Here is a 12,810-nt window from a genome sequence, read left to right on the forward strand (position 1 = left end):
ATTTTAGGGTTTGGCAATGATGAAAAGCTCCCAGATCCTGGGGGGCGGGGAGAGGGATGTGATTGCTATGTAATTTTCTGATCTTCCTGAGTAGAAAATGTGTCTCTTTCCTTTTAAAAAAAAACTGTCCAAATTTGAAGAACTCAAAATTAACATGAAACTACTTCTTTCTTAAGTGTTGGCATTAGCAGCTTAAAAAAATGAACTACTCTCCATCATTATATACAAATTTACATCATTATGTAAATGTCATCCATCCATCTCTAAGCCTGTTACAACGAATTCATCTATTATTCATGTTTTGGTTGTGTGCTGGACATTTTGTGTCATGTCCAAGATACTCATTTTGGAGAGAAACATTTTCAGAAACTTGCTTTCCTAGCTTTCTATTAAGGTCTTGTAAAATTGTTGGACTTTTCTCACATACAAGTAACAGCAAAGTGTCCTTGCCATTAATTCTTCCAAGTATGTGTCTCAGGCTTATCCTAACATCCTTCTTCTATTTAAAAATAAACTCTTGGTTTTTCAGTAAGCTCAACCCTTAGCAGGACTGTAAAGAATATACCAAAATCTGCCCATTCCTTCTAGGCATTGTTCATCAGGTGCCTTCTTACTTTCTCCCTACTCACTTGTTCTTACTAAAATAATCCTGTATAAGTAATTTAAACCTTAGACACACCAAAAGGAAAAAAGAAACCTCTGATGCAAATTGAAAGGTCTTACCCACTTCTAAATGTATTTGAAATCATCTATGATCACTCTGTTAGATCTGGTTTTGAAACCTCTGCAAACATTGAAAACCTCTAAGGATGTTCACAGACTGTGCTGGCCTGATGACATCAGGATGGTGGGAGTGGTAACAAAAATCCAAATTCCTGGGATGTCCCACTGCAGATTCTGATTCTGTTGATCTCGAGAAAGACCGACAGAATCAGAATCAAGGGAGGGATGGGAGAAAGGGAAGAAGAAAAAAAGTGAATAAATAATTGTGGTAAAGTCCAGGTCTAATTTTTAGTAATGATATATGAAAAGCTTATGAGTTTTCCTTCTCCAAAGCCTGGTCTAAAAGTTTCTCTGCTCACTTAAAAAATTGGCTCAGTGGTTGAGCATCGACATACGAACCAGGAGGTCATGGTTCAATTCTGGTCTGAGTACATGCCCAGGTTTCAGGCTCAATACCCAGTGGGGGGGGGGGGCATGCAGAAAGCAGCCAATCAATGAGTCTCTCTCATCATGGATTTTTTCTCTCTCTCTCCCTCTCCCTTCCTCTCTGAAATCAATAAAAACATGTGTTGTTTTTTTTTAAAAAAGCTATGCAGGATGCCTGAAGTCTCCTCACTGCATATTAGGGGGTGGGAAAGGTAATTGATGAAAGAGGGGTACGACGCGCCCCTGGGTCCGGGTGAAGCTGGATCCCGGGTCCGGGTGAGGCCGTGTGCCCCTGGATCCGGGTGAGGCTGGGTCCTGGGTCCTGGGTCCGGGTGAGGCCGCGCGCACCTAGATCTGGGTGAGGCCAGGCACCCCTGGGTCTGGGAGAGGCCACGCGCCCCTGGGTCCGGGTGAGACCACGCGCTCCTGGATCTGGGTGAAGCTGCATCCCGGGTCCGAGTGAGGCCATGTGCCCCTGGATCCGGGTGAGGCCACGTGACCCTGGGTCTGGGAGAGGCCACGCGCCCCTGGGTCCGGGTGAGGCCACGCGCCCCTGGGTCTGGGAGAGGCCACGCGTCCCTGGGTCCGGGTGAGGCCACGCGCCCCTGGGTCCGGGTGAAGCTAGATCCCGGGTCCGGGTGAGGCCGTGTGCCCCTGGATCCGGGTGAGGCTGGGTCCCGGGCCCGGGTGAGGCCACGCGCCCCTGGGTCTGGGAGAGGCCACGCGCCCCTGGGTCCGGGTGAGGCCCCACACCCCTGGATCCGGGTGAAGCTGGATCCCGGGTCTGGGTGAGGCCGTGTGCCCCTGGATCTGGGTGAGGCTGGGTCCCGGGTCCGGGTGAGGCCCCGCACACCTGGGTCCGGGTGAGGCACGCGCCCCTGGGTCCAGGTGAGGCCACGTGCCTCTGGGTCCGGGTGAAGCTGGATCCCGGGTCCGGGTGAGGCCGTGTGCCCTGGATCCGGGTGAGGCTGGGTCCCGGGTCCGGGTGAGGCCGCGCGCACCTGGGTCCAGGTGAGGCCACGCGCCCCCTGGGTCCGGGTGAGGCCACATGCCCCTGAGTCCGGGTGAAGCCGTGCCCCTGGGTCCGGCCGAGACCAAACCAGAGGGAGTCGGACCTGCATTACCACCATTTGTCCACCATCCAGAGCTGAGGGGTCAGTGCCGACATGTACACATAAGGAACTGGTGGACATTGATATTGGGTCTCAAAAGAACTGTTGGTCCAGAAAGAAACTCACTATAGAGTGATTCATTTGCCTGTCAGCATAACTATTATTGCTCGTCTCACATTCAGTTCTTATAAGTATATCTCTAGTGACACATGATCGCGCTCATCTAGGGGAAATGATGAACAACATAGACTGATGAACAAGAACAGAACCAAAAACAAGGAGGCATCGATCGCACTATCGGGCCTCAGAGGGAGGATAGGGGAGGGTGGGGGAGGGGGGAGAGATCAACCAAAGGACTTGTGTGCATGCATATGAGCCTAACCAATGGTTAAGTTCAACAGGGGGTTGGGGCATCCGTGGGGAGGGGTGTGGGATGGGAATGGGGGGATGAGGACAAATATGTGACACCTTAATCAATAAAGAAATTAAAAAAAAAAGAGGGGTACGATAATCATCCTGCTTCAAAGGAAGCAAAGTACAGTGTTATTACAAGTCCAGTGGCTTCATATTTAAAACCTAGATTTCATAAAATTAACATGACATTTAATTAAGACCCTGAGCATAGTTTTTTTTCTCTCCCAAATGGACATTTGTTAAGGTTTTTCTGGAGACTCATATCAGATGGATTAGTTATGGTGCTTTTGTTATAGTATTTCCTGGATACTCTTGGAAAATGAGCAATATTTAGAGGCCCATAAAAATTTTTCAATGGGGATCAAGGAAACTCATTGCCATAACAGAGCTAAGGCTTCAGGCCCATCGGTCTTCAGTCCCTTTCTGATCCTCAACTCATTCCATCCCTGCCTGACAGTCCCATCCAGATGGAGATATCCAACCAGAACCTTCTAATTAGAGACCTGCCATGATCCAAAGCCTATTTGCGTGTATGATAAAAACATACTATCTTATCTCTGACCACACAGATAATGTTCCCCTGTATTGATGAGATGATGAAAATGTCTTTATATTCACAAATGTACTCGGTGGGTAAGCTTCATCATTACCTCCTCCTCCTTGCCCACCTCTTCTCTTGGTGCTTTCCTCTTCACACTTCTCTTTTTCTCTTCATCCACTCGTGAATCCACACTGTCTTATTTCTCTAATATTCCAGCAGCCTAATGTTGTCTCCTTACTCTTCACATACCTCTAATTCCCCACTCCCACCAACATATCTCACATTTCCATATAACCCATTCTTTCCCATTGGCCTTCCAGACAGTTCAAAAGAAAGCACTCTCACAAGTGGGTGTCTGACTGCTCTCTAATCTCCAGTTTTCCCTGTAAAAATCTCACACAGGAACCTGTTGAAACAATTTTGTTCTGTGTAATTTAGTCATACTGCATTTTCTTAGAAAAAAAAATTTCAAAAATCCATTATTCTGTCTTATTTCCTTTCTTTTTCTCCCACTCCTCTCATTAAATCAAAATGCATTTTAGGGCCTTTCATTTCCTAATATTACAAGCATAGTGGCAAAAAAATGCAGTGAATTTTCCCCTTCCTCCAAAAAGAACCCAGAGCTGGTAGCATGAGAAATTCAGTCCAATTTAAGCTCTATTGAAAGTACAGTGTAGGCTTATGGTGTTCTATAAATAACAGCCACATTTCCCAAAGCTGTCCGTGGTCTATACAGAGGACCCCAATTAAACTCAGAACAGTTGAAGGAATAAATCTGTCAAAGAAAATGCATTTATGGTGTATCAGGCAGGTTAAACTATGGAATAAGTCAAAATCTAATTTCCTTAAAGTCACTGAGCATCTGCATTTTGGTAAAATGAAGTCCTAAACAATAAACACATTTGATTTTACACACTCTACAAATAAGCTTTTTATTTTACAGGTACTTTGTGGTACGTTTTTTTTAAAAAGATGTCACACATTTAGGGCAATTGAATATAAGTAAAACCTCATCTTTCTAAACCTAAAAGTATGAATTTACCCTTTCTATCACCAGTTCTTTGATTACTAATACATGGACCTCAACTTCCTATGTAAATCTTTGTTTCTATGATTCAAAATGTTATATTAGGACCCAGGTGAAAAACAGTGTGCTAAATTTCCAACCCCAAATCCCCTGTTATGAATAGGTTAGAGTGTAGGGAAGAGTGTGGGAGATGACATTGATGGACACACATTGACTCGACTTTCATAAGCAGGATTATATTTTGAGTTAACAAGAGTAGCTGGGCATAAATAACAGAGAAGAAATTTGGTGGCAGTAACCAGCTGACCTGTCAATGAAATCTAACTAAGGCCAACATTTGCCTTAGCAGGCTGGGGTATTCCTGTTTAATGAAATGTCCTGATTTGACATACTGATTTCCAAATTAGTAAACAGTTTTTTTATAAAACTGTCCCTTTCTCTAGTTCTGATGTAAGGAGTTAAGACAGTATTTTGCCTCTCAGCAGGGACTGGATAAGAAAAGTCTGTCTCTTAATTAACAGGACAAGTTCTCTGAGTGATGCCGTACACAAAACAGTGCATGAATCACTCTTAGATTTCTGAGTATGAGTCCTAGCTTTAATATTAAGCATTCACATAAGAACTTTTTTATTCCCTTCCAACATAATCACTTCTTCCTCCATGTGTTTTCCTGAGTTTATCATCCAAGAATATTGGCAACAAAGAGCTAGAAGTATTAAAATGATAGTTTCATTCCCTAGGTGTCCTAACACCATGATACCCAGGCTGCCACCATTTGCATGCTATCCTTTAGAACAACCCTATTCTTTCTGGAAAGGATTATGGACAACCTTACAAATCTGGTCTTAAATTGTTTTTAAGAACGGATTTTTCAAATTGTCCTTAGAGATGGGGTTACCCATTCTTCCTACCCATTAGTACTTGTGTTCAGTGTCCCGCAAAAAAAAAAAAAATCCAGTTTGCCAATTAGTTCACAGTCATTTGGACACATACCAGACAGGGAAAAAGAAAGATGCCCTCTAATCCACTAGAACTGAAGGACCAAACAATCTGGAACTGTGATATCAAGTTGTGAATATTATGGAACTCACTGTGCAAATCATTTCTAACTATTCATAATAGCAGTTTTTCCCCAACACATTTAGTAGGCAAATAACAGTCCATGACACCTGGCCCTCTTATGTTCATTCACATAATTTCATTAATTTGTTTCATTTAACTGTGCTTATCCCTTTCGTTTTACTTCTATTAGACTGCTGAGTTTTCCCTGCATTTCATCTAGCTTCCAAATAATCAGCGTTCAGCCTTCATTCATTCAATCATCTTACTAGGTATGAGGACCATATCTCTGCCTTCAATATCCTTTTGAAGCACTCATTACCTTTCTCGCTGTTTAAAATTATGAAACATTCCTGATACACACATTTAGCCTGAGGTATATGGATGCACTTCTACAAAATAAAACAGGATGTATGACAATTCTTCAAAAAAAATAATAAAGTCCTTTGAAATTAGCTCTCCTAGGAGTCTATTAACCCCACATTTGTATCTTTTGAATAGCATATATAAAACACAGTTTACTGCTGATATAATCTCTGGATTGTTTTATTCTTTAATGAAGACAAACTAAAACTAAAAGAGGAGAGAGATTATCATACAAGGGTGATATCTGAGAGCACAGTTAATGTTTTAATTTCTTTCTGAGCACTGACAAGTTGCCCATATATGAGGCCAGTGGTATTTAATTCATTTATTTAATCAGAATGTTATTAAGCCCCAATCTAAGCCAGGCACTGTGCTAGGTACTAAGGTATACAGTTACTAAAGACAACCCTCCACTCAAGTAGGATTTAAACTAGTGCATATAGATACAAGAAAATAATTATAAAATTGCATGTTGTTACAAGTTATGGGCTAGCTAAGGACCAGGTGCCAGTTTAGGGGTTGAGGAAAGGCTTCCTCAGGACTGAAGGAGTAGGAGTAAGGCGGGTAAAATAGGAAGAATGGTGTTCCAAGTAAAGGGAACATTATTTACTAAGGCACAGGTGCTGAGGTTTAAGAACTGTATGTGTGGGAATGGCTACATTTTAGGAAATCCCCCATCCTCCAGGATGCTTAAAATTGCAATTGGTTTCCTTGCCTCTGGTTGTCCAAATAATTTATTTGTGATACTGACCAGTGTTAGAATAATGTATAACAAACAGTAAACAGGATTTCTACCATCTGTATATAAGGATAACTTTAAACTTCATGCACTTGACTATTATCAAGTGGTACTTGTTTGTAGATGTATTAGATGGGAGTAGACAAGAAGCTTATTTACCTGATAAACCAGTTTCAAATTATCAATATGGGGGGAAAAGATATATTCTTTCAGAAAATTATATAGACAGGACCACTGTCCTAGGCCAGTAGTTCTCAAACTTTAATGTACATGAGAATCCCCTGGAAGCCTTGTTAAAATACAAACTGCTGGTCCCCATCCCCAGAGTTTTTCATCCATCAGGTCCAGTCAGGGTAAGGACTGAGCATTTGCATTTCTAACAAGTTCCCATATGATGCTGATGTTCCTGGTCTAGAACCATACTTGGGAGAAACACTGGTCTACAGACTTCTTTGAAGACATTGCAGTCACAGGATTGAAACTACCAAATAACACGAACTCTTATGTGTTCACCATAAATCAGAGTTTAACATTCCTAAAATAAGAGATTGCCTTCACGATATTTTTTAACAGAAGACTAGAGACCTTAAATCTCATTCACTCCCCAGGCTTCTACCTCCTTAGCTTTGTCCTCCGGGCTTGTGAAAGCAATATGATTTAAATAATTTATTCCTATACTAAAAGACTTATTTTTGATAAGCACACTCTCTCCTGCAGTCTGGTGCTTTCTGAAATATTTTGTTATGTAAGGAACACATTATTCCCAAATTTAAGGAGAAGTCAACAGCTATTACTCTTGTGAAAGCTGCTCACGATAGTGTTAAGAGTGCTCTTTCTAGTGAAGAGGAAATCAGGCCAAATAAATATCAGTCTGAGGGTCCACATAGTTGCAGCTGAATTTAAATAATGAAATAAAATGTCAATATTTTCAGGGAACATTTGTCTTAAAAAATGGGGAAGGGGCGTTTTTGGCTTCCCAAAACATATATGGCATTTTGGCTAAATGAGTTTTATATCCACTGAGTACATTCACTGAAACCTTCAAGCAAACCATGCCTCAGAGTAGCCTCAGGTTCTTTAAATGACAAAATGTCTGTGGTTAAACAAAATAAAAGCAGCAAAGCTACATTTTCACCCAGAAGAGTCTGTTCCCCACTTGCCTTATTATGAAATCCTGCTGGCTGAGGGAGCCTCTGGTACAATGACTCTGCAGTTATTTTAAGTATCTGTGTGGGAGGGAGGGGGATGGGATGGACATAAGGTTGATAAATTCCCTTATCCACCTCTGGAGGAAAGGAACTCTGTGCAGGATCCTGCCTTATTTACCCAGCGAAAAGTGGAATCAACTTGATATGGCCCAGAGAAAGGGGACTGGGCAGAGAGAAGGAAAAAGAAAAAGAGAACATTACATTGAAAATATTTCCGTTAGACCATAATTTTTTAAGCAAAATCACACAGCAAGCAGCATATATAAAAAACATTTTAATGAACATATCACCATTCATTCATCTCTTTCCTGTTTCAGTGCTCTTGATAAATTGAGCTGAAATATCTGTGTAGCTCTTATCACCTGTGTGCAACATGAACTGTCAGAGGCATGATCGAGAGCAAACCCAAGGCAAGCGGAGTAAGAAGCAACATTTTCTTTTCACCTATATAAAACACTGTATATACTATTTGTGGGTCTCTTGGTGAGGTGATTTCTCCTAGAAAACTTGCCCTCATCAGAACTTTCCTGCATCCATCTACTTACTTATACAGGGACTCCTCTCTTCTTCACTCATACTAGGTCAAGAGTCATGTACCCTGTGCTTCTCTCCCAAACTCATCCCAGATCATCAGATTAGAGAGGGTAGAAAACAACTGAAATAACCCTGACATTTGATTCATGTAATTTAAAATGAATCCTCATAAATTTTAGACCTAAGCCATGATACCTAAAGAATACCATAATACCTTAAATCCATAATACTTAAAGAAAATATCTCTTGACAACAAATACACTGGTCAAATGCATAAACATCAAAACTTAATGAAGCATAAGTGGATTGGTGTGAGTATCCATGCTATAGAATTTCAGAGAAGCTACCCCAAAATAATTATTTGTTTTTTAATATACTGCAAATTACCCATAAGTAATGGCTCTTTAGGATAAATTTTATTGCTATTAAACCACAATGATAACTATTGTATTTTTTTAAAAAAATTCTAAGGTGCACTTTTTAAAAAATATTATCTTTATCGATTTAAGAAAGGAAGAGGGGGAGAGAGATAGAAACATCAATGATGAGAGAGAATCCTTGATCTGCTGCCTCCTGAACGTCCCACACTGGGGATCAAGCCTGCAACCTGGGCATGTGCCCTGACCAGGGAATTGAACCCTGAACTCCTGGTTCATAGGAGCCATGCAGGCCGCACTAAGGTGCTCTTTTAAAAATATTTTTACATCTAAGAGATCAGGATGCATCTTATAGTCACTGATGTATTATGACTTTGTTGGCAATTTTTAGTAATATAAAACAACAATGCAGCTTATATTAAATGGTGTCTGATTTGGTGATATGTATAATTATCAATGATAGGATAAAACTTTAGCATGAATCATTTCAACTAACTAATCATATTTTGAGTGACTTACTAAGTACAAGGCATTGGGTTTAGGTGATCGGGAGGCAAAGATAAATAAAATAGGATGTATCCCTGATTTCAGAGTTAATAGTATAGCAAGGGCAAGTCACATATAAGCAAATAAGTTAATGCAGAATTTAGTGCTGTGGGAGGACAAAAGAGGGAGAAAGTCATCCTAACTAAGGGATTGGAAAAGAAGGCCCAAGGAGGAGGTAATTTTTAGATGAGTCTTAAAGGATGAGAAGGCTCCCACTGTGCACATTTGTTGCAGGTGGATACATATGTAGAAAACTGAAGAAGTAGGATCTAACCTAAAGAAGAGGAGAAGCAAATCCATAGACTATGGAAATTACTCAAGAAATATCAGAGAGCTGTGATATCATTAACTGAAGGAAACCAACTTGCAAGCACAATATTGGCAGAGATATGTACGGTGGAATTCAGATTGGTTCGGGCGTGTTAAGTTTGAGGTCTTTATAGGACATTGTAGTGGGCATTTGCCATTTTTGAGTGCTCATCCCATAAGTGGAATTTCCCCACTGTGTAAGTCTTATTAGAAGGTAGGGCCCACTTCCCACTACAGAAGTAAAAAAAAAAAAAAAGAAAGAAAAAAAAGAAAAGCCACATTTGTTTCCCTGCCTCTCTTGCTGCTAGGATACAGTTGTGACACTAGCTTTGGCCCAAAAGACATGCCTGTCCTGAAGTTTGAATCTGAATATAGTGATACAAAAATGCAAGGCTAAGAGAGAATTCTTTCAGAGGTGATGACAGTGGCAGGATCTAGCATTCAGCAATTTTGCTGAGTGATTTTGGCCAGATTCCCGGCTATGAAACCTTCCTACAATCTTGTCTGTTTTCCAACCAGGTTTTACAGCTTTCCCAAGGATGCTAGGAGATAGCCAATATATTTTCAATATGTTGCTTTTCTGCTTAAATCCATAAGAGTCAGTTTCTGTGGTTTGAAATGTAAGAACCCTGGGTGCTACAGACACACATCAGAAGATGTTTTACCTAGACTTCGAAAATGAGCACACAGCACAGAAGGAAAGTCAGTCCGAAGAACTAAACAGAGGAATTATTTGACTTGGACTGAAAATTAAAGCTAAGAGAGAAAATACAGAGACAAGATGGAGGGAAAGAAAGGCATTTTTCTGGGGGTGGGGGGTAGACAGAACAAGAACACTGAGCACATGTGAAAGAAGGGAAGGCGCAGTCAGAGAGCCATAGAAAGCACATATCCAGAGGGCCTACTAAGGGCCAAGTATCTTGCATAAGCTAACTCATTTAATATCTACAAAAAAATTAGTTAGGTATTGCTATCCTGTCTTTACAGATGAGGAAATGAGATGCATGGACACTAATTAAATAACTTTATGAAGTTCATATGAATAAGTGGTGTGATCAGGATTCAAACTCAGATTTGTCTGATTCCTACATCATACTGCCTTCATACCAGGAACTTCAGTAAAGGACTTCAACACAGAAGCCAAAGATAAGACCTTACTTAGTGCAGGGGTTCTCAACTTTGGCTGCATATTGGATATAGGGAAACATCTAGGAAACTATGGAAAGCGCTAATGCTTAGGTTCCACACCCAGAGTTTTCAGTGCAATTAGCCTGAGGTGGAACCTGGGGATCTGGACTTTTAAAAGCTTCTTAGGTGGCTCCAATGTGCAGCTAAAGTTGAGAAACACTGTGGTAGGTGCTATTTCAGCAGAGAAGTGAAATGGCTTGAAGAGTGAGTGGGAAGTTAGGCTACTGAGGCTACTCGTGCTGAAATGAAGCATTAATAGGGAACACTGCGGTGAGGGGAAAGAGGTTTGAGAGACATGAGTTTCTAGGTGGTTGAAAAGTAAATTGGCAGTGGACACAGAGAAAGTGAGTGTACACTATTCTTACAGTAATAACTATGGAGGTGAAGGGAGGTTGGTGGGTAGGTAGTCACTCAGGAGGCATGTAAGTTGAGAACTTACTTTGGAAGGATAAAGAGCAATGAGAGTATCTATAGGCTGAGAGAAAGGGGCCCATGGGAAGTAAGAATTGCAGGTAAAAGGGAGAGAGTTGAGGTCCTAGAGGAGATGAAATCTTTAATTCACAAGGAGAGAAAGGTTAACTTTTAGAAAAGAAGAGGGAATTCTTTTCCCTTTACGAAGGGAGGAAAGGACATTTTTTGTGTCAGAGGGAGATGAGAGGTAGTGGGAAAGTAATCCGGGGAGCTAAAGAGAGTGAAAGTATGGGATTGGAAAATTGACTGTAAGGAACGGAATAAAGGAGTTGAAACAAAGGAATTAAAGAACATTCACCTGAGATCATATAAAAGGAATTTCAAGTATAAGTAATCATTAGAGTTACATGACTTTTTCAAACAATACTTGTGGGTTTTGAGAACGTGACAAAATGGATAAGGGAGCTGGGGAGTACCCAGGCAGATTAAGTGGTAAGACAAGGGAATGAGGAACATAGGGGTGCCATTGAGATCACATACAGAGGTACATTTGAAATCTAAGCAAGGCTATTTATTTTGACATAAAATTTAGTATATTAAAATTTATATGAGCCTCCATTGCTAATATGGCACATAAATAGGTGAAATCCATGTATTCATATTAAAATCCAAGTACATTCAATGAGATATAATGATGACTCTAATAGAGGAAGAAATTGTGGTTTCAAATATTATGCTAAGTGAAACAAGCCAGTCAGAGAAAAACAAGTATCACGTGGTCTCACTCATATGTGGAATCTAAAGAACAAAATAAACTGATGAACAAAATAGGACCAGAAGCATTGATACATGGAACAGACTTACAGGTCTCAGAAGGGAGGTGGGTGGATGGGAAATGTATTAAAGAAAGTGAAGAGATTAGCCAAAGAACATATATGCATAGCCCATGGACACAGACAATAATGTGTTGGAGGCCTAGGAGAGGCAGGGGCAGAGAGGTAATTATCACTCCAAAGTAAAAGAGACAGTTAAAATAACTTACTTCTGGGAAACAGAACTGGGGGTAAAGATCATAAGTTCTTTTGATATATTTGTTAGATCCCATATGCATGTATTTCTCCAGTAAAAATGATGTTCAATTTTTAAAAAACGAAATGAACTATGGAACCTCAGAGGGAAGGGAGGGAGGGTAGGTGGGTGGAAAGAGATAAACAAAATAATTTATATGCATAGCCCATGGAAATGGGCAATAGTGTGGTGAAGACCTGGGGTGTGGGAGGGCTGGGTGGAGGGGGATTAAGGAGGGGAAAATGGGAGACATCTGTAATACTATCAACAATATATATATATATATATATATGTATATATATATATATATATTAAAAAATAAGAAATCAATAGAACTGATTAAACCAATGCAGATCCCTAAATAATTAATTTAATAATTACCAGTTAATAATGCAGATTTTGTGATCAAAGAAAACATGATAATTTCAAGAGAAACATTAAAAGTGCTTTATTCAAAGTAATGTCCCCCATCTAGCTAGACATTTCCCCCATTTTTCAGGTAATTTGTGGATACTGTCCCAATAGAACTTTTGTTTTGAGGCAAACCATTCAGAGACCCAATTTTCCACTTCTTCGTACGTTTTGAAGTGCTGCTCAGAAAGTGCATGTGCCATCGATCAGAACAAGTGGTAATCTGAAGGAGCAAGGTCTGGTGAATACAGGGGGTGGGTTAATACTTCCCAGGCAAGATCTTTTAATGTGTCTTTAACTGGTTTCGAAGTGTGTAATGGTGCGTTATCATGAAGCAAAATTACTTTGCTG

Source organism: Cnephaeus nilssonii, assembly GCF_951640355.1.
Source record: "Cnephaeus nilssonii genome assembly, chromosome: X".
NCBI lineage: Eukaryota > Metazoa > Chordata > Mammalia > Chiroptera > Vespertilionidae > Cnephaeus > Cnephaeus nilssonii.